This window comes from Geotrypetes seraphini, chromosome 18, assembly GCF_902459505.1.
Source record: "Geotrypetes seraphini chromosome 18, aGeoSer1.1, whole genome shotgun sequence".
NCBI lineage: Eukaryota > Metazoa > Chordata > Amphibia > Gymnophiona > Dermophiidae > Geotrypetes > Geotrypetes seraphini.
In genome coordinates this window covers 23,037,377-23,065,091 of record NC_047101.1, presented here as the reverse complement: position 1 = coordinate 23,065,091, position 27,715 = coordinate 23,037,377, and the positions used below count along the sequence as shown (strand labels likewise).

Sequence of the window (27,715 nt, the reverse complement as noted above, 5' to 3'; positions counted from 1 at the left end):
TATACTTGCTCAGAAGACCACCAGGCTTGGTTTTTGGGTTCCATTTAGGAGGTATTGGGGCCATTTGTGGTGGTGGATCTGAGCTGCTTTATTTTCCTGTCAATGCCTGAGCCAATCAGCACTCAGGCACCGACAGGAAAGTAAGGCTCTCACAGCTCAGACCCGATTCCACGTAAATGGTGGGGTGTTCTTTACTGAGAATTGCTCAGAAAGCTCATTTTAATTTTATGGCCTCATTAAACAATTTTAATATTAATGATCTGGTCGTACTACATTTGCATAGTACAGTCAGAAGCTGCTAGAAAGCAAGGAAAAGACTACAGTGAGCCATTTTTGATAAATCGGGCAGTAAAATGGTTTAGTGCCATCATTAAATGCACATTGACTTTAGAGAATCCGGCTCTAAAAAAGTCACTGGTCCCTATATACAATGAATTGGTGTTGGATCCAGCCTGCAATCCTAAATTTTTTTCAGTTTTATATTACATAAACAGTTTTAAAGTGTTCCTATTACAGGAAATGCCATCCTCCAATATTGAACAGTGACATCAAAAACAAGGCCACGCTTTAAAAGGTTCAAAAGTTTATTTATGATATTAAAACAAAATACAGAGATCCAGACTTTGTACATCACAAGCAGTGTTAAGTTTACATGATCCTGTATTGCCCACAAGCACCTCAGGGAGGAAAACAGAGGCATTAAACACTCAGTTTCATACACTTGAGCTATAGGCTCCTATGTAGCTGTCAGCTTCAGAGAATACCAGTCAGTCACAGAATCAGACTGGGGCGGTAATTCTTCATCCTTCGCTTAATTTACACAATAATGCTGTCCCTCTCCATAAAGTCATGAAATCGTTCCTCTGGTCCATCTTTGCTTGGGTGGCTGATCTCTGGAAACTACAAAACACACACAAAAAAAACCCAGCTAAGATCAGAGCGACAGCCCTATCTTCTAGAATCCCCAAGCAAACAGCCCCATCAGACAGTCCATTCTAGAACCTAGTATCCTCCTCTCCCACAGCCAGCACCAGTGGGTTCACCTTTTCAGGTTCTGGTACTAAACAGTTAGTAAGACATGTCTTGTTTTCATCCTCAGGACTGCCATAGATTTCTTCCAGGTTTTATACAAGTGAAAACAAAAGCATAACCCAGCTATTAATACCATGCACAAAATTCATGACATGCAATATCTTACCCACAGTGACAGTATTGGAGAACACTTCACTTCACCTGCAAACAAAAAAAGACATCTGCTGAGAAAACCCAAACTTAAAAACATCAGCTATTCAGAGACTAAACAAGTGGATAAAGCAGTACAGCTCCTTTTGTCTGTCTATAGGAAGCACTTAAGGCTCAGCCATGTACCACTCAGTCATTTGGAATCAGACTGGGGCGGTATGAAACTCATCATTGCCTAACTGAGCTAGGGAGGAGGCACTTCAAAGAAGACCCCCACCCCCAGATGAGGCCGAAGCCACTGAAAAGAGGACAGGGCCACCAGCCACGTGCATGCAATACGCTTTGTATATGGCAAGAACAAAATCTGGGGAAAAACCAACAGAATCGCGCTCCTCAGCAGAGGAAGAGGCCCTGAAGAACTGTTCCTGCCTCTCCAATCTAGGCCAGAACTCCTGAGAAGACGCAGCAAAAATGGCGGAGTTTCCTGCTAAAGAAGAAAAATTCAACGAAAAAGGCAACCCTGAGGCAGAGGGCACTGAAGAGGCCTGAAAAGGCACAGTAGGGGAATCCCCAGAAAAGCCCGGTGCAATGGTAAGGGATGCCAAACCTTGCTAGTTCGAAATTCATGCTTATTCCACTGTAACCCAACAATAGTGGAAACCTAACTGAGCAGAAAGAAAGTAAGTGAAGAAACAAAAGCTGTCCAAATCTAACTTACCAAGACAATAAATCCTGTGTTTTCAGCAACTGAGGAGAGAAAGGGAAGTATTTAGAAGGGATTATATAATCAGACCTCAAACTTAAACTTCCAGGTCCCATCTTTTCAGGATAGCGACGATCCTCGTCACAGCCAACTCTGTAGGTCAGCTCAGGGTATAGTGGTTAAAATCATCACATTAGGTGGGACCAACTCTCCATAAAGCACAGGCCAATCTCCTGGACATTTATACTCTCAAATCCTAAGGTGCACACACGCATCTGTAGAGCAACTATGTGGATTCCAATCACAGCTGCCAGTTTCAACTGAAACAAACATTTCAGCTACACAGTAGAATAGCAATTAGGTGCGATCGGTTCCTGACTGACCATCAGTCAATTAGACTTCATCAAGGCTCTTCAGCCGAACGAGATTCCAGAAATAATCATCATAATCAGCAGGAATTTCTACTAGTGATAAAACACTGAATAATCTTAGAATCAAGACTTTAATGCTCCAGTGCAAAGCAATTAAATATTAAGTGAGCAGCTGAATCCAAGCAAAGTACCTGCAGCTACTCTTGTGACTTCAGCATCGAGACCTCAGATTACTTCCTAATGCACTTTGTCACAAATGATGAAGCTCCTCTTCTGTCTAAGTTGAGCTTGCCCTCCATGAGATCCTTGAGCAGACATCAGAGATGATCCAAAGATATCTTCGCTTGGGACAACTTGAAGCTGGCAGCCTTTCAGACATACTCTGGAAAAAGAATCAAATCTGATGAAGGAATTACAAACATGACAACTTTCATTTTAAAAATCTTTGAGAAAAGACGACCTTAAAACAGGAATAAGCCACACCGAGCTGCAAGAAAAAACCAACAAGCAGAGTAGAAACCAGCCTAAAACTCCATCTCACCCCATCTCCCCTATAAACCATGAAGGTTTGGTGCCTAATTGGAACAGGAGAAATCCCCCGTCACTCCTGTCCCATTTAGTCTCCTAGACCACCAAGGTTTGTAAAGTAGGCCAGGGTATCATTTTCAGTTTTGACTGCAGCTTTGTATAACAAACTAAAAAAAATCAGCTTCAATTGTTCTTTGAAGTAGAGTGTGAGAGAAGAGCTAAGAAGAACAAGAACTACAATTCTGGATAAAACAACCTCCACCCTTCCAGGCAAGAGTGGCCTTATGGTTAGAGCTGTTGCCTCAACACCCAGAGATTGTGAGTTTGATCCCAACCTGCCCCCTGTGACCCTGGGCAAGTTACTTAACCCTCTACCACTGCCCCAGTTACCACATTGTGAACCTGCCGAGACAGATAGGGAAAATACTTGAGTACCTATATATTGTAACCTGCTTTGGGTGAATCTTCATGAAAAGGCATTTAATAAATCCCCATAAATAAATGTTTTGAGGGGGGTTTTTTGTGCTTTAAGAAAATTTGCCAATATTGTCACGCCACCTTCAAAAGAATAGCCTCTGCCTCACTCACCAAGTTGTGTTTAAACTCAGGCAACCTGCAGAAGAAAATAAATAACTGTTAACATCCTTCCAGAATCTGTCTCTCATATATATACATATCTAAAGAAACTGCCGCAGATTCTCAGTTGTTCCAAAAGTTTCATTTTTTATCAAAGTGAGCTAGTATGATTCATCTTAGAAACTGCAGCATCCAGATCTCCTATTTCTACAGTCTACACATCATCCAAAACAGGTAAAAGCAACCCCTCTGGTATTTAACCTTGAATTTGCACTTGCAAAACCACCAGCACAGAGGTAAAATCTCTGTTAACAGGTCAGATCACCAGCAAGTTAAAATCTCTACCAGGCTTTCATCTTTATGCACTTTTATTTTAATAATGCATCTCCATCAATATAAAGCTGTAGCATGTGAGGATAAAGGATGAAAAGTAGGAGATCGTGCTTCTCTGTTACTGTCCTCTCACATCTAGCACCAGATCATAACTGCATTAAATGACTAGAAAATGCATTTACCTGCAGAAGCCAGCAACATTAGACTTGAAATGTATCATCTATGAAAAGAAAAAAAAAAAATTCAACACTATGGATATAGACACATAAGAAAATGAAGGACATCTCACCCAGCAGTCAGATCAGGGCTTTGGTGACATGATGCCATGAGACCATAGTCGTCCAATGTATTATGGGTTTCCCCTTGTCATCCTCTCAGACTGCAGACCTCTGTGTTCATATACCCACCCCAACCCCTCCAGATCAAACATCTCTTGTCCCCATAGATGTGCTTTTTTAAGGGAAGATAACACTGCAAGGAGGTGGATTTACCTGCAGAATAGCAGGGTCCGGTTTGGTCTTAGCTCTGACCTAAAAGGAACAATACAATTAAGTTATAACGCCACCATGATTATTGTATTTTGTGCAAAAAGCACTGCCTCCATCAGAACTCCACCATGCAATACAACTCTTCATGAAGAATCAGACGAACGAGACTTATCAACATCATTTGGAGATACTATATATAATATATGAATCCTGATACAGAGCAGCCACTTTAAGATACTACACTCACCTAGCTTCCAGGCAAAGAAGGCATCACTAAATTAACCTACATAAAAGAAGAAAAATAAAACAACAAAGCGGTTAATAGTTCACCACCACCAACACCACCACTATTCTTTTAGCTACAAAATGTTTCTCAGAGCAAAATTTAACATCACTATAGTCAGCCATATGCTTGTCATTTATGCTCATCACAGAACAGTAGTGGCCCATCTATGCTATAACTGTGTTTCTCTCCAGGCAAGAAATCTACTGCAGAAAGTCTATTAACCAAAAAGTATTAGGGATTCTTTAAACACCTTCCTATATGCTTACCTCCAAGGAAACAAATGTGCCAGGACTCCCCTAGTTTAAATGAAAATAAAATTACTACAGTTTTTATAACCACTTTGCAATACCTCAAAGTAACATCAGCCACCCCATGGCACATAAGCTATCAGCTACCATGAAGTGGGGGAGGGTAGACTACTCAGGATCTGGTAAAAGTGATCTCCACTGAAGGCTCAGAAAGAGAGAGTTCCCATTATCATCTTTGTAGCCCTTCCTCTCATGTGAAAGCGCCCCATACTGCTGTCAAAGTTAAATCCAGACCATCCAGATCTGTCTTGCCGTTTACAGGGCACAAACTGTAGGACTTCCCCAAATTCCCAGCACACAAGTAAAGAATCTGGGGAAATGAGAAGTCACCCTTTGAAAGTTTGGGACGCAAACAGCCATGTGCTCAAGCAAAGACAGCAACAAACAATTACACTGCTGCCTTTAATTGCGCCCCCAGCACCCCTCCCTCCAAACAACCATGCTCATAACTACACGCTCCACCCTACTGAGTTTAACCCCACTCATACCAAACGAGCTTCTTACCCTGCAAGGTGCGGCGGTTCCTGCAAACTCCAATCCTGACAACACCTAGACAGAAAAAAAATGGAGTAAGGTGAGGCGTGCAACTCTGAGCAAGGGGAAAAAAGTTAAATGCTAAAGGAAAGAACGCTCCCCTCAGGCTATCACTGTCCGCAGAGAAAGAGAAAATCTTCTCAGAACAGGTCTGTGAGAAATTCATCATGGGGGAGGAGGTTGGGAGGAATATATATTTTACTTTTTATTTTAAAGTATTTTTATACTGCTTATAGCCTATGTTGTTTACATTCAGGTACTGAAGTATTTTCCCTATCTGTCCTGGTGGGCTCATAATCTATCTAATGTACTTGGGGCCAAGTGACTTGGCCAGGGTCACAAGGAGCACAACAGGGTTTGAACCCACAACCTCAGAGTGCTGAGGCTGTAGCTCTAACCACTATGCCACTCTCCCGGTAGTAAGATACTGCTGCTGTCCCTGTCCATAAAGTCATGAAATCATACCCCTGGGCATCTTTGCATTGCAGGCTCATCTCTGGAAGCTACAAAAACAAACAAAAAAAAGCAGCTAAGATCAGAGCGACAGCCCTATCTTCTAGAATCCCCAAGCAAGCAGACCCATCAGACAGTCCGTTCTCGAACCTAGTATCCTCCTCTCCCACAGCCAGCACCAGTGGGTTCACCTTTTCAGGTTCTGGTACTAAACAGTTAGTAAGACATGTATTGTTTTCATCCTCAGGACTGCCATAGATTTCTTCCTAGACAACAGGTTTTATACAAGTGAAAACGAAAACCTAAGCCAGCTGTTTATACAACGCACAAAATTCAAGACATGCAATATCTTACCCACAGTGACAGTACTGGAGAACACTTAACGTCACCTGCAAACAAAAGACATCTACTGAGAAAATCCAAACTTAAAAACACCAGCTATTCAGAGCACTAAACAAGTGGATAAAGCAGTACAGCTTCTTTTCTGCCTATAGGCAGCACTTGAGGCTCAGCCATGTACCACTCAGTCATGTGGAATCAGACTGGGGCGGTAATGAAACTCATCATTGCACAACTGAGCTACATCAGACCCCAAGCCAAGCCCATTGATCACACCTCCCCATCCACCCTCAGTGCATAATCACTTAAAGCAGATCACACGTAAATCTACTTCATTTAAAGTCATTTGGCACTAGTCTAGTTACAAATATTATTGTCTTTTGCATGGCAGAACGGTAGCTGAGGATATTGGAGGCATTACTTATATACTGGAGAAAGGTAAGGTGTGGAATAACTCAGCCAACACAAAAGTGCCACCTAGTGGCCATGCTTTGGAGGGTTTAGGACATTTCTTTGAAGCCATTTCACCGCAATGAACTGGCTGCGATGAATCATACCATTTTGAGTCTCAATCTAGAATGTACGATTCAGTGTTTGGGGAGGGCAATGCCACCCCACCCTCCTCTAAAATTATACCCTCTCCCTCTGCAATGTGTCATCGCCCAGCTTGCCCACCCCCATCACCTTGGACGCTCCCTCTATTAGGCTCAGCAGCCCACAAAGACCAGCATGAGAACTGATGCAAGGGATCCACTATGTCAAAGAGGCGACTAGCGAGCCTGCATTACCCAGAGTGCAAGCAAAAGATTCTGGGATATTATATTAAAGATATCCGACCCTAGGGAATGTCTACAGATAAGGCTGAATGGCCTCTGCCCAACCATTCAGGCAGGGCACAGGCTCTCTCTGCTCTTTCATTCAGGCAGGACAGACATACAGAAGAAACTCTAGAGAATGACACGGGGACAAATTTTTCCCCGTCCCCCAAAAGAATTCAATTTCCCCATCCCCACAAGTTATGTCACTGTCCCTGCCCGATTCTGTAATCTCAGCCTTAACTGCAGAAACCTCGAACACTTATGATTCTAAAGTGTTTGAGGCTTGTTTAGATGTGGATGGAGCTTGCAGGAATGGGGCACAGACAGAAAAAGAACTTGCAGGGACCGGACGGGAAAATGAGTTCCTACAGAGACAGTGAAAAATCTGTCCCCATGTCATTCTCTACTCTAAATCTAATTTATACTCTATGGTTGTAAAGTCTATTCCTATAAAATATACTTTTTATGCATCACCTGGTTCTTGTCTCATCTTACTTCCCGCTGCCTCTGAGGCCTGAACCCATGACCCAAAATGACAATACAAAAATACAGAAGATTACAGAGGCGATGAGCAAGCATGCAGCACCAGCACCCGGCTTGAAACGGAACAATTCAGTGCCACAGTTTCAGTCCGGTTGCAATGAAACGACCCGCAATGAACTGGCCACGATGGATTGCCCCATTCCGTTCTCTCAGCCACCTGTGGGGTGTTTGGTACATCTCCAGACTATTACACAAAGGGCTGGACAAACTAAACTGGAGGATATAAAATTAAGGGCCAAGCTTTGCTTGTTCAAATTCATGCCTATTCCACTGTAGCTCAATAGTGAAATGGAACCTAACTTAGCAGGAAGAAAAAGCTTTCCAGATCTAACTTACCAAGACAATAAATCTTGTGATTTCAGCAACTGAGAAGAGAAAGGGAAGTATTTAGAAGGGATTATATATTTGGACTTCAAACTTAAACTTCCAGGTCCCATCTTTTCAGGATAGCGACGATCCTGGTCACAGCCAACTCTGTAGGTCAGCTCAGGGTATAGTGGTTAAAATCATCACATTAGGTGGGACCAACTCCCCATACAGCATAGGCCAAATTAAGGAAAATCTCCTGGACATTTATACTCTGCAATCCTAAGGTGTCTCCTCCTGCACATACGCACCTGTAAAGCAACTACGCGGATTCCAATCACAGCTGCCGTTTCACCTGAAACACAAACATTTCAGCTATACAGTAAGAATAGCAATTAGGCGCGGTCAAGCAACTTAGTATGGTTCCCGACTGACCATCAGTCATTAAACTTCAACAAGGCTCTTCAGCCGAACGAGATTCCAGAAATAAATCATCATATCAGCAGGAATTCCTACTAAGGTTAACACCAAACAATCTTAGAATTACAACTGAATCCATCCCTCCAGAGACACACTCCTGGAAAACAAAGTACCTGGCAGCTAACTCTTGCGAATCCTTGTACTGTCTTATGCTCTTCAGTTCACAAACATAACCCAAGATGAAGCTTCTCTTCTGTCTAAGGTGAGCTTGCCCTCCATGAGATCCTTGAGCAGACATCAGAGATGATCCAAAGATATCTTCACTTGGGACAACTTGAAACTGGCTGCCTTTCAGATATGCTCTGGAAAAAAAAGAGCCAAATCTGATGAAGGAATTACAAACAGCACAGTTACTTACCGTAACAGGTGTTATCCAGGGACAGCAGGCATATATTCTCACATGTGGGTGACGTAATCTACGGAGCCCCGATGCGGACAGCATTTCAAGCAAACTTGATTGAAGATTCAAGCTTGCTGTGCTGCACCACGCATGCGTGCCTCCTGCTCCACTAGAGGGCGCATCAAGGGGTAAAGAATCGGAAGGGAAAGCATCCGAAACTTTTCCTGCACTAGAAACTTGTTTAGGCGCCTTAAGTCCAGAATCGGGCGCAGGTCTCCTGTCTTCTTCGGTACCAGGAAGTAACGGGAGTAAAACCCTTGGCCCCTTTGATTGTGGGGGACCAGTTCCACCGCCCACAGGCGAAGGAGTTCCTGGGCCTCGGATAGAAGGAGGGACAACTGCGCTCGATTGGGGGACACGCACTTGGAGGGCTGTCGGGAGGAACCTCCCGAAAGTTGAGTGAGTACCCTGATGAGATCATGCCAAGGACCCATGAGTCCGACGTTATGGCTTCCCAGTGAGGGTAATAGGCTCGCAGGCGCCCCCGATGGGAAGGAGGCCAGCCCCCGTCCGCGCATCCCGCCAAAAGGACGGAGACGGCTTCGCAGGTGCAGTAGGCTGTGATTTCGGTAAAGCCCTAGAGTGAGCCTGAGGGCGCCGAGGCGGAGGCCTAGAAAAAGCCGGGGTGGACTTCTGGGGGTAACGACGAGGCAATCCCCGAAAAGGTCGAGAGGCCGGCGGTTTAGGACGGACGAGGGAAGCAAAGGATCGTTCGTGTTCCGATAACTGCTTAGTAGCCGCCTCGATAGTGTCGTCAAACAATTCCTTACCGACACAAGGAAGGTTAGCTAACCGATCCTGGAGGTTAGGATCCATATCGACCAGTCGCAACCATGCCAGCCGGTGCATGGCCACAGCAAAGGCTGCGACTCTGGATGAAAGTTCGAAGCCATCATAAGCGGCGTGGAACAGATGCAGGCGGAGGTTTGAGAAATCCTCGAGGAGGAGGCCAAACGCTGCCCGGCGAGAGGCAGGTAAATCCGCCGAGAAGGCACCCAGCAGCCCAATGAGGTGTTTTAGATAAGAAGAGAAGGTGAATGTATAGTTCAGGACTCTAGAGGCCATCATAGAGTTCTGATACAGACGGCGGCCAAACTTGTCTAGGGTCCTGCCTTCGCGTCCCGGAGGGACCGCCGCAGATACCCTAGAGGGGTGAGCTTTCTTCAAGGAAGACTCCACCATCAAAGACTGGTGGGACAACTGTGGTTGCTTGAACCCCAGGCAGGGCACCGTACGGTACTTAGACTCCATTTTAGATGGGACAGCCGTCACCATGTAAGGAGTCTCGAGGTTCCTGATGAGGGTCTGCCGGAGCACCGGGTTCAGCGGCAGCCAGAGGGACTCTCGGTGAGGAGAAGGCATATCCAGCTCCGCCAGGTATTCCTTGGAATATCTCGAGTCAGATTGTAAATCCAAGTCAAGGGCACGTCCCATGTCCTAGACGAACCTCGTAAAGGAAGAGCGGGGTGTTCCCGTAGCCCCTTGCAGGGACGGTGAACGAGACCTCCATTTCGCTGAAAAGGAAGGGGAAGCCTCCCTCGAATAGCGAGGTTCTCGCTCAGACCCTCGATCCGACACCGGGGACACGCTTGGGAAGCGCTCCGGGGTCGAGGACCTGCGTCGCCTCGAGGAGATCCTCGGGGACGTCGCCGGGGTAAGGGGCACCGACCGATGTCGGGTCGAAGACCTCTCCCCGAGCTCCCACGGCGAAAGCCTGGAGCCTCGGACCGAGGGGGAGTCAGTAAAAGCTTAGGGTTAGCGAGGGACAGCTCAGTAACCCGTAGCGGTCCTCCCGAGCGAGTCGAGGGCGAGCGACCTCGGGTTGGAGGCGAACTCCAGGCCTTCTTGGACAGTCGGCGGCCCGAGGACTCGAGGGGCTTCGACCTACGTTTCACCCCGCGCAGCTCCGCAGGGGACGAACGCCTCGAGTGTCTCGGCGAGGAATCGGAGGAAGAAGAGAGGCGGCGAAAACGGTGCACTTTTCCCTGATGGGCCTCGACACGGGGCTCAGGCTGGTCCGGCGCACGCGAGGTTGAGGTCGGGTGAAGGTGAGCCAAGGCAACAGATAGCTCCGTCGTGATCATTGCCCGGAGCATATCCTGGAACACTGGCACAGACAGCATCGATGGCATGTCCGAGACCGCGGTGCACTCCACCGAGGGCGATCTCGACTTTGAGCATTCCCTAGTGGTGGAGGCACATCCAGAGGACTTCGAGGGTTTCGCTGGGGCCGTGGGTAAGGAACTCCCCCCTTGCCCGGACATCGTTCCCGAGGTTGGCTTCTTCGGAGGTATGGAACCTGAGGAAGGAAGAGGGGACTTACCCGGAGCTGAAGACTTTTGAGAACTCGGGGTCTTCGAAGTCGAGTCCCGAGGCCGAGGTCAAGGCCGGGGCCAACCTCGAGGCCAAGGTTGAGGGTTGGTCGGCAGCAAACAGGTCCGCCATGCGGGCCCGTCGTCTGCGGAGCGCCCGGTGTTGGAAAGTTGCACACCGGGGGCAAGTTTCGGTCGGATGATCGGCCCCCAGGCAAAGGATGCACCAGCGATGCGGGTCTGTGATAGATAAGAGACGCTCGCACCTGGTGCACTTTTTAAAGCCAGTAACAGGCCGGGACATAGAAAAAGCAGGCGGCCGCGGCCTACCAGGCCACGAAACGAAATCACGGTACGTGATGAGCAGGAAAAAGAACTAAAAAAAAACAATTAACTACTCGCACAGCGACTTAACACGAATAAAATAAGAAATCGCGGTGCAAAGAAGGCACTTGGGGCACAGCTAGAAAAACAAGTCTTCTTAGCTCCGCGGAAAAAAACGAACTGGAGACCACGAGGAGGGGATGCGCCCTCTAGTGGAGCAGGAGGCACGCAAGCGTGGTGCATCACAGCAAGCTTGAATCTTCAATCAAGTTTGCTTGAAATGCTGTCCGCATCGGGGCTCCGTAGATGACGTCACCCACTTGTGAGAATATCATGCCTGCTTGTCCTGGGATAAATGACAATTTTCAATTTAAAAAAGTTTTCAGAAAAGAAGACCTTAAAATAGGAATAAGCCACACCAAGCTGCAAGAAATAACCAACAAGCAGAGAAGAAGCCAACAGAATTTCACGTTTGGTGCCCAAATCAACCTAAAACTCCATCTCACCCCAGCTCCCCTACACTCTTAAGTAGAGAATGACACGGGGAAAAAATTTGTCCCCGTCCCCGCAACCACCATCCCTGTCACCGCCACGACCACTGTCCCCGCCCCATCCATACAAGCCTCAGTACTGCAACATTTAGCTTATTCCTTCCTTATGAATCAAAGTTCTGGCTGCAGAACTAGAGAAAGAGATGTTCAGCTGGCAGGGCTTTGTTTATAAATTTTTATAAACACAATTAATATACTACTTTATCCTAAAGCAAAATAAATAAATTATAAATTTTTTTTCTATCTTTGTTGTCTGGTTTCTGCTTCCCTCATCTTCTCATTCAATTCCTTCCATCCACTGTCTGTCTTCTCTCTGCATCTTCCATTTGCTCTGTTACTGTGCCTCTCCCTTCACCCCCCCCCCCATATGGTCTGGCACCCATCTTCTTCCCTCCGCTCCCCCATAGTCTGGCATCTGTCTTCTTCCCTTTCAGCGTCTTCTCCCCACTCTGTCATCCCCATTTCCCTTCAGCGTCTGCTCCCCACTCTGTCTTCCCCATTTTCTTTCAGCATCTGTTCCTCTCCACCCCCCTCCCTTCAGCATCTGTTCCTTTCCTCCACCACCCTTCCTTCTCGCCACCTCACCGCCCTTCGGCACTCTCACGCAGCCCCCTCCCTCCTTTTTACCTACCTGAATCTATCTCCCTCCCTCCCCTTTACTTTTGTGGCGCGTTTTGAGTAACTTCTTCAAAGCCGTCAGACTGCAAAACAGTAGCGAGCATCAGAGAAGTTTCCGCCCACACATGCATGCTACTGCTTGCAGGCTCCGACGGCTTTTTGAAGAAGTTACTCAAAACACGCCACAAAAGTAAGGGGGAGGGAGGGAGGAAGGTAGATAGAATCAGGTAGGAAGGAGGCCGCACGCGATTGATGACCACATGTGTTCCCTCGATGGATGGCCTTGTCCCCATATCCGCAGTGAGCACTTCCCCCCCTCACCATTTCGGCAGGTTACCCGCGATTAGCCGCGGGTAACAGCCACCATGTCATTCTCTACTGTAAAGGTCTGGTGCCTAATTGAACAGGAGAAATCCCCAGTCACTCCTGCCCCTACTAATCTCCCAGACCACCAAGGTTTGTAAAAGTAGGCCAGGCCACGATATCATTTTCAGTTTTGTCTGCAGCTTTGTATGACAAACTGAAAAAAATCAGTTTCAATTGTCCTCTAAAGCAGAGTATGTGGGAAGAGCTAGCTAAGAAAAACAAGAACAATAATTCTGGATAAAAAAGGATGTCCTGAACCATACATTCCCATATTCTATCCTTCCTGGGAGGAGTGGCCTTGTGGTTAGAGCTGGTGCCGCAATACCCCGAGGTTACGAGTTTGATCCTACCCTGGCAAGTCATATAACAACAGATCAGGTTCTGTTAGGATACACAGGAATCCATACTTGAGCTGCTGATTCCCATTTCCCATAAGCTGCAGAAGGATATCCCTTTAAGAACTTGAGAACTCCTCCCCTTCTGCAGTGGAGCACAGCACCCTCCTCAGTAGGTACCAAAGCAATCAAACTCCATTGAAATATAAAAGAGGAGAGGCACCAGAAACTTCCCAGGCATAAAACACATTCTGCTTTGCTCTGATACTGAGAAAATATAACAATCCATAAATATTTAACAAGTAAACAGAGAACAACAAACACTCTCATGAGTAACTCAGATCCCACCTGCTAAGGGTAACAAGAAGGAGCTATGGGACCATCCAAGGCAGAAAGGGAAACCCCCAATACCTGAAACACATCTGCTTTATCTTAGATATAATAGCAGAGGTTCAGAGACAGACAATGGCAATGTCCAGGGCAGAAAGCAGACAAATCAAAACAAGTCCACACAAAGAAGGTAGTAAGGACTCCTTACAGAACCAAGATAAGAACCTAATCTGTTATGTTGTGGATACACAGGATTCTATACTTGAGCTGATCTAGGAAGGGACAGATGAGCCTGCCAACAGTATGAGTACCCAAAAGCGTTTAGGGATGGAGGAGTGATAAACCCTGAACGATTTTCAGAGGGTTGTGTTCATGAGGAGCTAGCTAAATTAAAGGTAGACAAAGCGATGGGGCCTGATGGTGTACATCTGAGAGTGCTGAAGGAACTTAGGGAAGTTCTGGTGGCTCCGCTAACTGACCTTTTCAATTCTTAATAGTCAGGAGTGGTACTGGAAAACTGAAGAAGGGTGGATGTGGTACCTCTATACAAAAGTGGAAGTAAGGAATTACAGGCCAGTAAATATGACTTCTGTGGTAAGCAAATTAATGAAAACACTTTTAGGCCACATGGATTCACTAGAGGTAGGTCTTGTCAGACAAACCTGATCAATTTCTTTGACTGGGTGACCAGAGAATTGGATAGAGTGGTGTATTTAGATTTTAGCAAAGCCTTTGACAGTGTTCCACACAGACATCTAATAACTAAACTGAGTGCCCCAAAGTGACGGGCTGGGTCAGGAACTTGTTGAATGGAAAACAGAGGGTAGTGGTCAATGGCGATTGCTCTGAGGTAAAGGATGTTACCAGTGGTGTGCCGTTTTTGGACCCGTTTAATATTTGTATAAGTGATTTTGTTGAAGGGCTGTCAGGTAAGATTTGCCTCTTTGCAGATGATATAAAAATCTGCAATAGAGTAGACATGCCGGATGGTGTGAACAATATGAAGGAAGACCTATTGAAGCTTGAAGAATGGGCTGAAATTTGGCAGCTAAAATTTAATGCCTCCACTCTATGGTCTTGTGTGTCTTTCAGCATCATTCCACCTTCTCTAGGAAGGGAGGTGCACTTAGTCATTTGCGCCACTGTGGAGTCCACCTTCAGTTGGACAAACAGTTGCTGGAAATCCAGAGCCAGAGAGAGCCAAGACATAGCTTTAGTCACCTAAAGTGGTCAGTGGCAAGAGCTAAGATCCAGGTGACGGGGGACTGAGGTGGAAGGCTGCTGGGGATCGATTCAGTATAGACAGGGAGTCAAAAATAACATGAGAGACTGAAAAGGCGATGCACGGAGGTATTATCACCATGATCTGCTGCCGCACCTGCCCCCTGGATACTGGACCCTGAAAAGGATCCCACATCATCCACCAATGCAGAAGAGTCCAGCGAAAACAAAGGCTTAGTAAGGGACCTCCAATCATCCCGATTCTGTTTTGAAGGATCACTGACACTGGAGCTGGTGTGGTATGAAGTGGGGGATGTCTGTATGGGAGAAGGATCCCCCTTAGGCAGAGTAGACATGCCTGTAGGCAGTGTAGCACTTCCTGGTTTTGTTAACTAGGCTTTCCATAAGAGGCTCACAAAACCTGAGAAGCCTTGCATTGGGGGACCTGAGACTCTTTGCATAACTCCAGACTGGAGAAGAGGGGATGTATCTTCTGCCACTACACACTTGCATTTTGCCCCATCTCTGCTTAATTCATCTGAGCAGGAGCTCTTACCCTAGACCAGTTTTTCTAGGATTTGGGGGGGTTCTAAGGCCTTGGAGGATTGACTGGGGGCATAGCCTGAAGCTCCTACCCCTTCCTCCCGCGTATCGTTGCAAGCGGAACACGGACGCTCCTCAATCAGCAACTCTGCACAACTAACACAGGATCCAGGGCTATTTATCAGAGGCAGTCACTGGTCAAAATGAGCGGTTTTGAAGAAGAAAAATAAAAAGTTTAAAATTAGATTGCTAAAAATCCAAGACGGCAGCTGAAAAAAAAAATTGTGTCAAAACAGGCCATTGAAGCTATATGGAAAAATAAAAAAGTGATTTTAGGTTTTTAAGGAGGGGACCCGAGTACTAACCCCAGAAATCACTAAAGCTCCAATTTTTAGACCCCGCCCTGATGTTCTCCATATGGAATAATGGAAGTACTTCCTGTGACTTCAGGTGCCTGTTTCTCTGAATCAGCCTGGCTGCAGGAAAAAGATTTCTGCCTCAGAAATTGCTCAGGTCTTCTACCAAAGGAAATCTTCTGGCTGCTGAATGACTGACCATGGCCACGGACGCCTAGCCCCGGGATTCCTCACGCAGTGACAGGGGGAGAAATTATGCAGCTGGCTTCCTGATACCCCTTAGGGTTCTTATTCAGGAACCACACTGCTTGCACTCAAGTCTCTGACTGAATCAGCAGGTGAGTCGCTCCCAGAGGAACGTACCCTGAGTTCCTGAAGGGTCCCAAAGCAGGCTATCTCTGCAGGAACTCTGAGAGATGCCCTGGAAGCAGCAGTCCTCACACATGAGATTGTCTTTTCCCTGGGGGAATATGACCAAGCAGGGGATTTCCAAGCACCGAACCCACAAAAGAACTTCAAAAATTACGGCAGAAAACCCCCCAAAATAATACAAGAAAAAAAAACAAAAACAACACAGCAAAACACACCTTCTGATTTGCTTGCAGAAGGAATAATTAAGGAAGGTGCTGTGCTCTACTGCAAAAGGGAAGTAGTTCTCAAGTTCTTAAAGGGATATCCTTCTGCAGATCACGGGAAATGAGAATCAACAGCTCACGTATGGACTCCTGTATATCCGCAACATTATTCTCCATTGCCCCAGTTAAGACTGTGAGCCTGTCAGGACAGATGGGAAAATACTTAAGGGTACCTGATTACTATTCAATGTCTTGTAAACTGCTTTGGGTGAATCTTTTCATGAAAAGGCAGTTAATAAATCCCAATAAATAAATGATTTTTTTGTACTTTAAGAAACTCCGACTGCCATTAAATGTTGTCACTCCACCTTCAAAAGAATAATAGCCTCTGCCTCACTCACCACATTGCATTTAATCTGTCTCTCTCTCTCTCTTATATAAATAAAGAAACACTGCTGCAGATTCTCAGCTGTTCCACAAGTTTCATTCTTTGTCAAAATGAGCTAGTATGATTCATCTTGGAAACTGCAGATCTCCCTCCCCCATTTCTACAGTCTACACATCAACCCAAATAGCAGCCCCTCTGGTATTTAACCTTGAATTTGCACTTGCAAAACCACCAGCACAGAAGTGAAATCTATGTTAACAGGTCAGATCACCAGCAAGTTAAAATCTCTACCAGGCTTTCATCTTTATGCACTTTTATTTTAATAATGCATCTCCATCAATGTAAAGCTGTAGCATGTGAGGATAAAGGATGAAAAGTAGGAGATCGTGCTTAGAAACATAGAAATAGACGGCAGATAAGGGCCACGGCCCATCCAGTCTGCCCACCGCAATGACCCTTCCCCACCTAACTCAGTGAATAGATCCCACGTATCTATCCCATTTGGCCTTAAAATCAGGCACGCTGCTGGCCTCAGTGACCTGAAGTGGAAGATTATTCCAGCGGTCAACCACTCTCTCAGTGATAAAGAATTTCCTGGTGTCACTGTGCAGTTTCCCTCCCCTGATTTTCCACGGGTGCCCCCTGGTTGCCGTGGGACCCTTGAGAAGGAAGATATCTTCTTCCACTTCGATGCGACCCGTGAGATACTTGAACGTCTCGATCATGTCTCCCCTCTCTCTGCGTTCCTTGAGTGAGTAGAGCTGTAACTTATCCAGCCTTTCCTCGTAAGGGAGATCCTTGAGACCCGCGATCATCCGGGTTGCCATTCTCTGCACCGATTCTAGTCTCAGCACATCTTTTCGGTAATGCGGCCTCCAAAATTGCACACAGTACTCCAGGTGTGGTCTCACCATGGATCTATACAATGGCATAATGACTTCAGGCTTACGTGCTTCTCCGTTACTGTCCTCTCACATCTAGCACCAGATCATAACTGCATTAAATGACTAGAAAATGCATTTACCTGCAGAAGTCGGCAGCATTAGACTTGAAGTGTATCACCTATGAAAAGGAAAAAAAAATAAAAATTCAACACTATGGGTATAGACACATAAAAAAATGAAGGACATCTCACCCAGCAGTCAGATCAGGGCTTTGGTGACATGATGCCATGAGACCATAGTCGTCCAATGTATTATGGGTTTCCCCTTGTCATCCTCTCAGACTGCAGACCTCTGTGTTCATATACCCACCCCAACCCCTCCAGATCAAACATCTCTTGTCCCCATAGATGTGCTTTTGTAAGGGAAGATAACACTGCAAGGAGGTGGATTTACCTGCAGAATAGCAGGGTCCGGTTTGGTCTTAGCTCTGACCTAAAAGGAACAATACAATTAAGTTATAACGCCACCATGATTATTGTATTTTGTGCAAAAAGCACTGCCTCCATCAGACTCCACCATGCAATACAACTCTTCATGAAGAATCAGACGAACGAGACTTATCAACATCATTTGGAGATACTATATATAATATATGAATCCTGATACAGAGCAGCCACTTTAAGATACTACACTCACCTAGCTTCCAGGCAAAGAAGGCATCCAAGCTCATCACTAAATTAACCTACATAAAAGAAGAAAAATAAAACAACAAAGCGGTTAATAGTTCACCACCACCACCACCACCACTATTCTTTTAGCTACAAAATGTTTCTCAGAGCAAAATTTAACATCACTATAGTCAGCCATATGCTTGTCATTTATGCTCATCACAGAACAATAGTGGCCCATCTATGCTATAATTGTGTTTCCCTTGTGGGAAATATTATAGGACTAACTCAGTGAAAAATAAAAACTCGCATTGTGTAACACCTCAGCACCACTCGTACCCAAAGAATGGAGGCTCCCCTTACATCGCATTGGTTACAATATGGCCACACATTGGCAGAACTAAAGTTTGTAGTATTATTAAAAGTATTTACTCAAAGGTATGGAAACATAACTAATTTATTAATGTTTAAGGAGCAAAAATTCATATACGATTGGAATACAATGGAACTTAGGGGACTGAATGGCCAACTGCATAGGGAGAAACAAGTCATCTTGTCACATTGAGCAACGTAAGGCTAAGGGGCGATTTAAAAGTTACATATATGTCCTGATTGGTAAGGCCCGACTTTAGTGCAGGAAGAGGCGGTTGGAGCATACAGCGAGTGATTTCCTTCACTCACCGACATTCCGGCTGCTCTCTCCTGCTGCCCTCCAACAGTCTCTCCAATGAAAAACTATATTCGCGGGGGTTCCTGGAACAGAATCCCCGCAAATTTCGGGGAAGTACTGTAATTTGATTTTCATAAGCACCGCTTATTGTCGATACATGTGTAAGATGGAGTTGTTTTATACATTTTTAAGTTACTGATTAATTACTGCAGTAAAGTTTGATCAGGATCCATCCTGATCAGTCTTGTCATTTACGGGGCTAAAACCGTAGGAGGACTTCCCCAAATTCCCAGCACACAACTAAAGACTCTCAAGAAATGAGAAGTCACCCTTTAAAAGTTTGGGACACAAACAGCCACGTGCTCAAGCAAAGACAGCAACAAAGAATTACACTGCTGCTTTTAATTGCGCCCCAGCACCCCTCCCTCCAAACAACCGTGCTCATAAATACATGCACCACCCTACTGTGTGTAACCCCACTCATACCAAGCGAGCTTCTTACCCTGCAGGGTGCGGTGGTTCCTGCAAACTCCCATCCTGACAACACCTAGACAGAAAAAAAAAAAATGGAGTAAGGTGAGACGTGTACGGTAACTCCGAGCAAGGGGAAAAAAGTTAAATGCTAAAGAAAAGAACACTCTACCCCTCAGGCTATCACTGTCCGCAGAGGAGAAAATCTTCTCAGAACAGGTCTGTGAGAAATTCATCATGGAGGAGGGGTGGGGAGGAATATATTTTATATTTCCTGCTGCTGTCCCTGTCCATAAAGTCATGAAATCATACCCCTGGGCATCTTTGCATTGCAGGCTCATCTCTGGAAGCTACAAAAACAAACAAAAAAAAGCAGCTAAGATCAGAGCGACAGCCCTATCTTCTAGAATCCCCAAGCAAGCAGACCCATCAGACAGTCCGTTCTCGAACCTAGTATCCTCCTCTCCCACAGCCAGCACCAGTGGGTTCACCTTTTCAGGTTCTGGTACTAAACAGTTAGTAAGACATGTATTGTTTTCATCCTCAGGACTGCCATAGATTTCTTCCTAGACAACAGGTTTTATACAAGTGAAAACGAAAACCTAAGCCAGCTGTTTATACAACGCACAAAATTCAAGACATGCAATATCTTACCCACAGTGACAGTACTGGAGAACACTTCACGTCACCTGCAAACAAAAGACATCTACTGAGAAAATCCAAACTTAAAAACACCAGCTATTCAGAGCACTAAACAAGTGGATAAAGCAGTACAGCTTCTTTTCTGCCTATAGGCAGCACTTGAGGCTCAGCCATGTACCACTCAGTCATGTGGAATCAGACTGGGGCGGTAATGAAACTCATCATTGCACAACTGAGCTACATCAGACCCCAAGCCAAGCCCATTGATCACACCTCCCCATCCACCCTCAGTGCATAATCACTTAAGCAGCTCACACATAAATGAACTTCATCTAAAGTCATTTGGCACTAGTCTGGTTAAAATGTTATGATCTTTTGCTTGGCAGAACATTCATATTGCTACAGTAGCTGAGGATATTGGAAAGAGTGTGGTGCAGTGGTTAAAGCTATAGCCTCAGCACGTCGAGTTTGTGGGTTCAAACCCACGCTGCTCCTTGTGATCCTCGACAAGTCATTTAGTCCCCCCATTGCCCCAGGTACATTAGAGTGGGAGCCCATCAGGACAGAAAGGGAAAAATACTTGAGTACCTGAATGTAAACCACTATACTAAAATAAATAAATAATGCACAAAAGCCTGCTTATTGTTTCACATCAATAGCAACATATGGCCTCCAAAACTGAGTGCCATCGTCCAAATGAGGCTGCACCATCTATTGGATCCTAAAGGGGAGAATGTGGCACATTGGTTAAAACTACAGCTTCAGCACCCTGAGGTTGTGGGTTCAAACCCATGCTACTTAATCCCCCCCATTGCCCCAGGTACTTTAAATAGATTGTGAGCCCAACCATTCTGAACACCCCTGGGAGTACAGTAAAGAAAATTTAATAAATAGATTGAAAAGTTTCAGCCTCTGATAACCAGAGCTGGTATTGTGATGTCATAATGCCTCAGAGCCAACCTCATCAGTGATGTCACAATGACTTGGTTGTCCTATACTTGACTCACTTTTGCTACATTTTTATTTCTAGAGTGGTGCAGTGGTTAAAGCTACAGCCTCAGCACGCTGAGGTTGTGGGTTTAAACCCACGTTGCTCCTTGTGATCCTGGGTAAGCCACTTTATCTCCCATTGTTCCCAGGTACATTAGACAGATTGTGCGCCTTCCAGGATAGACAAGGAAAAAGGCTTGAGTACCTGAATAAATTCATGTAAACCATTCTAAGCTCCCCTGGGAGAACGGTATAGAAAATTGAATAAATAATTAAAAATTAATAATAAGCATTACTCCTAGTTCCACTTTATTATGTAAACCCTGTTATGCCTTTATATATATATATATATATATAAACACATGTAAGCCATTCTGAGCTTATCTGGGAGGACAGAATATAAATTCAAATAAATAAATGTGGGGAATAACATAGCCAACACAACAGTGCCACCTAGTGGCCAGGCTCTCAATGCCACCTGTATGGTGTTTTGGGCATCTTTAGATTGTTACACAAAGGGTTGTGCAAACTAAACTTACTACTGGCAGAATTCTGCAGAAAAATATAAAATTGAAAATTCTGCAAAGTTTATTTGTGGTGTTTCGCAAAGAAGACCTTAAATTCCTTCCAACCTTTTCCTTTCTCAGGTTCCAGCCTCCTCTGTTACTTCTCTCACTCCAACTGCAGTTCTCCTAGAACAGTGATGGCTAACCTTTTTGAGCCCGAGTGCCCAAACTGCCGCACAAAACCAAAGAATTTCCTCAAAGTGCCAGCACGTCAATTAAACCTTAATAACAAGATTTTAGTATCTAAAAACTCTTTATAAAGTTGCCTGAACTATGTAACATCATTTTTAAAGGTTGGAATCTTTGTATTGTCAGAGAATCAATTTGATTCACAATCCTTTGGTTTTCATTTCAATTTATTGGCAATTTATAATGTTTTAATGATTTCATTTAATTTAATGAATTTAGGAAGAATTTGATTCAGTTACACAATATATTTTAAATGTATTATTCACATAACATGTCAAATGTATCCTGAGTAAAAAAAAAGATAAACTTCTTAAAACTGTTAACTGTGTCAAGACTCGGTGTGTATTCCCAAAGAGTCTATACATGTTTTTTTGTAAAATTTACAATCAAATTAGAAAATAGTTAAATCATTACATTTCTAATAATATGATGTAAAGAAAACAAAAGAGCTTTCAATTAAACCAACCGTTTTTATTGGAAATTCCAGATTGGAATACAACAGGGCCATGTAAAGTCCCTTTTTTAAATAACATCTTTAAATAATATTTAAATAACTTAGAAAGTGTTTAACTGCAAACTGAAAACACTGCTTCATGTAAACATATGCATTGGGCATGCTCTGAAAAAAATTAATGTGATTTTTGTTGTTGCATGCATGCTGATAACTTGTCAATCCTTGGCTCATAGTGCGTTAATTTCAGAGCAACACATGCAGCACTCATGTCATCCGTTAATCTGTTTCTAGCATCAGATTTTATATGATTCAAAGCCGAAAACAGCTGCTCACAAGCATAGGATGACCCAAACAAAGTAAGAAGAGCAATCCCAAGTGCTTTCATGGACTTAAAATTGTCTGGCAGAGAATTCCACGCTTTTAGAATTTCATTTTCAGAACTGCTAGCAGTGATTTCATTTGTCACCCTTTCACACTCAATACATTCAAGAGCCGCACGCAGGTCATTGAATTTACTTTTCCAGATAGAGCTTTCTTGAAATTCCAGTAGCTCCATTTCCAAATTTTGAATATCCAACCACTGTAAGCAGGAAAGATCAAGATCTTCAAATGTGGACTTTTCGGGGGAAGTTATAAATGAAAGGGTTGTCTCCATCTTACGGAACTGAGAAAATCTTTTACTAAAATTCTCCTTTGCTTCGGCTACAATGGTGGAATATGCTTTGTGGATTTCCTGGTGTTTTTTTATGACTGTCCACAAATGTTGTAGAATTATCCAAATGTATTTTTGGTTGGGAAAATATTTTAGCTGTCCACTCTCAAGGTCTTTTTCAAAAACATGCAATTTTCTCTCAAAAGCTTTGATATCACTAAACATGCTTTCTGCTGTTTTTCCCATGCCTTGTAATTTTTTGTTTAGTACATTAAAGTGGTTAGTAAAATCTGTAAAGAACATGAGGTTGGTAAGCCAGGCCATGTTGGTGAATTGAGGATAGTCTTCCCCCTTTTCGTTCATAAATAGCCTAACTTCTTCCAAGCAGGCCACAAATCTCTCTAACACTCGTCCTCTGCTCAGCCACCGGACATTATTGTACATCAGTAAAGTGTTATATTGTGCCTGAACCTCATCAAGAAGGGCTTGAAATTGTCGAAAATTAAGAGCACGCACCATGATGAAGTTCACCATTTTTATTACATCTTTGAGGACATCGTCAAGTTTTTTGCTGCTTTCTTTGGCGCAGAGAGCCTCTTGATGTATTATACAGTGAAATTGAATCAGTGGATGTTTTGCTTCCTTAGCAAAGAAATAAATGAATCCTGATGTTGTCCCCACCATGCTAGGTGCTCCATCGCTAGTAACTGAAACCACTTTTTCTGGACTTATGTCTAGTGATGAAAAAGCCTCCATCACAGCATTGTGGATATCTATCCCTTGTGTTCTTCCAGGCAAAGACAGCAGTTTTACCAGCTCTTCTCTCATGATGTCACCAGTAGCATAACGCAAAATGAGCGCTAGTCTTGCATGGTTAGTAATATCTATACTTTCATCCAAGCACATGGAGTAGAAGGGTGCTTTTTGTAAGTCGCAAGTAAGCTGTTGACTAAGCAGCCATTCGCAGAACCCTATCTTTTGCAGTATTTCTGCTTAGCGGCATCTCAGAGATGCGCTGCACAATTTTATCCTTGTTTTGGAAATCATGGAAGAGTGAATTACTCCCAGCCAAAATTGCCTTTTTGATAAAATCTCCATCAGAGAGGGTCTTACCATGTTTTGCCATGCACAGTGAAATTTGAAAGCTGGCAACTGTAAGATGATTAGTTTTTGAAAGATAGTTGCTAAAACTAAGAGACTGGGAGTGATATTTCTTTAATTTTCCTACAAGGAACTCTTTTCTTTGAGCTAAACCAAGTTCAGCAACACTGTTATGGTTGGTCTCAAAGTGACGGTTGACACTTGATGTGCAAGACACAACACTTTCATTACACATAATACACAATGCTTTCCCACTGCGTTTAATCACTCCATATGTCTCTGTCCAGGCCTCTTGGAATGGTCTTCCACTATCTGTTTTTGCTTTTTTTGCTGTACTCATTTTCTTTGTTCAAGACTTCAAGTCTACAAAAAGATAAAATTTGTATAATAAAAAAAATCTAATGAAGTGCTGTATACAAATCCGTCCCCATAAAAAAATATGTGATTGGGGAATTTTACTAATTGTAGACATCCGTTTTGGTCAAAAAATATACTGTCCGGGTGAAAACCGGACTTGTGCAACCCTAACCTGGACACCTAGACAAATAGGATTAGTGTGTTGGTTGTTCACAGAGAGCCCAGCCCTCCTCTCAGCTTACTGAACTTCTCTATGCAATCATCATAAGCAGCTTTTTTATTTCCTCGAATTTAGCATGTCCCCCATGGAAGATACAGAGGTTTTTACAGAGGAGCACATTATTAGACACATTAACATCCCCCCATATCCTCACCTCTCTAGCATGGGAGCACTAGGAACTGTTCCTGATTACAGATGTCACATGTGGAGTCACACTACAGCCTCACTGAGTTCCTGTGACAGACTCAGTGTGAAGCTTCTCTTCCTCCCCCCACTTCCTCCTCACACACTGCCTGGCTCATAGGATACTAAGGGGAAGACAGGCAGGCTAAACATCCACTCACAGGACTGCAACCAGCACAGGAGGATGGGCCGCAGCCCACCGGGACAATGCCCGGTCCTCCCAATGGCCAGTCCGGCCCTGTTGCCAGGTGAGCTGCAAAGCAGACACCGGCACACTCGCCTCCCGCCGCGCCGCATATCTTAATTGCGGACCTTCCCGCGTGCCAGCTGCAAGGCCTTCGCGTGCCACAGCTGGCACGCGTGCCATAGGTTCGCCATCGCTGTCCTAGAACAAGCAGGATGAATCAGCCACATATGGGTGTTGTCCCAACAGCTCCCAATTTGCGGATAAGCTCTCCAATAGCTCAGAGAAATTTTTTTTTTTCCCTCTGAGCACGTGCAGTACCTGGGCCCCACTGGGCATGCCCAAGCACTACCCATTTCCCCCTAATCTCCAGTCTTTAGTTTCCGCCCGTTCCCATCGGTCAGATTTTCTACAGCTCTCCATTACAACTTTTCTACTCATCACCTTGAAGATGCCTGAATAAAAAAAAAAATACCTGCGATGCAGGAGAAGGATGAATGCATTGGACCCTCATGAATTGTGCGGCCACGGATTGGATCTGGCGCACGAGGTTCCATGTTGCTTGCATTGTGCGCACATGTCTTCGTGAGAACGCAGCTGAACCCCCCCTGCTTAGATTGTGCCTGCCTGTGAACTGCAGTTTTGTCTCCCTCTAAATCCCTCTTCTCTCTCTCACTCACTCACACCCTGAATCCCCTCCCTGGTCCCCATGGTGTGGCATCTATCTCCCACTCATTACTGGGAGGTGAAGGACAGCAACTGCATCAGTCATTGGGGAGAGGGGAAGGAAGGACCAGCAGTTAATAAATGTGTTAAAACTTATGGTAAAGATGTCTAGTCTTTGTAGAGTGGCTCTCCATGAGGATCCAAATTTCTATCAGTTTTAGATTGGATGCCCCAAGTGCACCTGAATAAGTTGCTTATACATGTTACATCTTATGAACTCCAAAAGCAAGCCCTTTGTGCTACCGATGCAAGTATTATGGCAAGCATTAGCAGTAAATCTGAGACCAAGATCACACTCTGGCTTAGGACTGAGGATCATTCCTGCCATGGTATGCGCAAAACTAACCCACTTGGATAATCTGCCCCAAGATAAAATCCTAAACCAAACATCATCTCAAAGACTCCCCCCACCCCCCCCCGAATATTGGCTCAAACAGTATAGCTTTACGTCATTTAAAATTTCAAATAGTATTTATGGGGGAGGATAAGGAAAACAAAAGCTGGTCTTTAACAAGATGCAATGTCCCTGCAAGCTTCTACAGCTATCAACAGGGATGTATCAGCATTCACGGTTTTGATTATTCCTGGTTTTTAGCTTGCTGCCTCCTCCCCCCAAAATTACTTGCATAGAGAAATCGCCAATTCCAAGCGTTTACAGAGAATATCGCTGATTCCCGGCAATTTCTTCACCGCGTTTTGCCTCTCCTTCAGGAACAGGCCAGGTCTCCCACCATATTATTCGCGGTTTCACCATATTCACAATGGTTTTTAATAGAAACGGCAAATAACATATAAAAAAAGATATTCATGGTTTTTCAGTATTTGCGGTTTTTCAGTTCTGTTAATCTCCTATCACAGTGAATACGGAGGGAGAAGCGTATTTCCATTGCGCTGCCAGATGTACGCAGTGCTGTACATTAATATGAGCATAAGATCAAAAAAACTGAAGAGGCACATTCAATATCCAAAGATATATATCAAGCAGTACTTATAACTAATGCCAAACCATACTGCTTGATATATATCTTTGGATATTGAATGTGCCTCTTCAGGTTTTTTTCTTTTTTATCTTATGTATTCCTTTTAAAGGTGGCCAGTATAAGAAAAAAAATTGTTCATCCCTATTCGTGTGGATATCCTGCATTAAAATACGAGCAGACAGGATGAACCAAGTAGTTATTATCCGTCTACAACAGTGGTCTCAAACTCACGGCCCGGGGGCCACATGCGGCCCGTCAGGTACTATTTTGAGGTCCTCGGTATGTTTTATCATAATCACAAAAGTAAAATAAAACAGTTTCTTGATCTCTTTAGCTATAAATGACAATATTATTATTAAGACTTAGCCAAAAGGAAAGATTTATAGGCTATAGAGTTTGACCTTATGCAAAATTGTCATTTCTTTAATAATTTCTTACTTAATAGGGAGATAATACTTAATCTTCTGTGACAAAAATAACTATATAATATTATAATCACAGCTATAGTCTCTTGTTAATAATAATACTTTCTTTAATTTATTTTAAATATTATTGTGAAGTGCTCAGACCAAGTAACCAAGGGTTAATATTTAAAATAAATTAAAGAAAGTATTATTATTAACAAGAGACTATAGCTGTGATTATAATATTATATATACATTTCTTTAATAAGACATTAACTGTTTTTTTTTTTTCTGAGATCCCCCCCCCCCCCCCCCCCAAGTACCTACAAATCCAAAATGTGGCCCTGCAAAGGGTTTGAGTTGGAGACCACTGGTCTACATGCTCTACATGAGCGCATGGTCTGCCAGGGCTCATATAATTCCTGTGGACCCCCGCATTCCACCGATCTGCACCTGTCCCAGATTGTGTGGAATTTCATCATTGCCTTTTGCCTCCACTATCTCGTGCATCCGCTTCTCTCAGCTGCACCAGGCCTCGCTCCCTCCCTTCCAGCCCAGCTCCTATTTAAGCTTCTTCTATTCGGCATCCTCGCCAACAGACCGCATCAATACTACCCAATATAGGAAGTTAAAAGCTTCCCCTTTCACCAAAAGGACTGAGCTACGGTCTTCAGCCCCTCAAGTCTACGGATTAAATCGGATCAACAACCCAGCATTGCACTCACCTCTGTCTGCTCGTGGAACCGCCACCGGAAAGGGAAAGGAAGGGGCTTCAGCAGCGGAAGCAAAGGTCGCCACGTCACCCCG

At 44.3% G+C, this 27,715-nt stretch overlaps 1 long non-coding RNA gene and 10 other non-coding genes across 12 annotated transcripts; all 11 read right to left on the bottom strand.

Annotated features, from left to right (window-relative positions):
- Positions 1-566: 566 nt before the first annotated feature.
- LOC117351654 lies at positions 567-27,715 on the bottom strand. Of its 2 annotated transcripts, none has more exons than XR_004537494.1 (22): positions 27,634-27,715; positions 19,915-19,949; positions 19,433-19,610; positions 19,292-19,336; positions 18,148-18,193; positions 17,905-17,943; positions 17,592-17,629; positions 8,362-8,550; positions 8,080-8,123; positions 7,799-7,827; positions 6,117-6,151; positions 5,775-5,812; positions 5,280-5,324; positions 4,734-4,763; positions 4,429-4,464; positions 4,185-4,223; positions 3,876-3,913; positions 3,373-3,397; positions 2,448-2,638; positions 1,901-1,929; positions 1,199-1,233; positions 567-900 (listed from the first exon to the last, which is right to left on the bottom strand). It is a non-coding gene; the product is annotated as an uncharacterized LOC117351654 (long non-coding RNA). The 2 variants fall into 2 exon arrangements; XR_004537495.1 differs by having other exon boundaries at positions 19,573-19,610; positions 27,634-27,674.
- Positions 748-814, bottom strand: LOC117351938. The gene has a single exon (XR_004537534.1). It is a non-coding gene; the product is annotated as a small nucleolar RNA SNORD31 (small nucleolar RNA).
- Positions 977-1,101, bottom strand: LOC117351943. The gene has a single exon (XR_004537539.1). It is a non-coding gene; the product is annotated as a small nucleolar RNA SNORD22 (small nucleolar RNA).
- On the bottom strand, positions 1,351-1,421 carry LOC117351937. The gene has a single exon (XR_004537533.1). It is a non-coding gene; the product is annotated as a small nucleolar RNA SNORD31 (small nucleolar RNA).
- On the bottom strand, positions 3,479-3,543 carry LOC117351933. The gene has a single exon (XR_004537530.1). It is a non-coding gene; the product is annotated as a small nucleolar RNA SNORD29 (small nucleolar RNA).
- Positions 4,883-4,956, bottom strand: LOC117351934. The gene has a single exon (XR_004537531.1). It is a non-coding gene; the product is annotated as a small nucleolar RNA SNORD26 (small nucleolar RNA).
- On the bottom strand, positions 5,887-6,011 carry LOC117351942. The gene has a single exon (XR_004537538.1). It is a non-coding gene; the product is annotated as a small nucleolar RNA SNORD22 (small nucleolar RNA).
- LOC117351940 lies at positions 6,265-6,336 on the bottom strand. Its single transcript, XR_004537536.1, has one exon. It is a non-coding gene; the product is annotated as a small nucleolar RNA SNORD31 (small nucleolar RNA).
- On the bottom strand, positions 8,201-8,270 carry LOC117351936. Its single transcript, XR_004537532.1, has one exon. It is a non-coding gene; the product is annotated as a small nucleolar RNA SNORD30 (small nucleolar RNA).
- LOC117351941 lies at positions 19,685-19,809 on the bottom strand. The gene has a single exon (XR_004537537.1). It is a non-coding gene; the product is annotated as a small nucleolar RNA SNORD22 (small nucleolar RNA).
- Positions 20,063-20,134, bottom strand: LOC117351939. Its single transcript, XR_004537535.1, has one exon. It is a non-coding gene; the product is annotated as a small nucleolar RNA SNORD31 (small nucleolar RNA).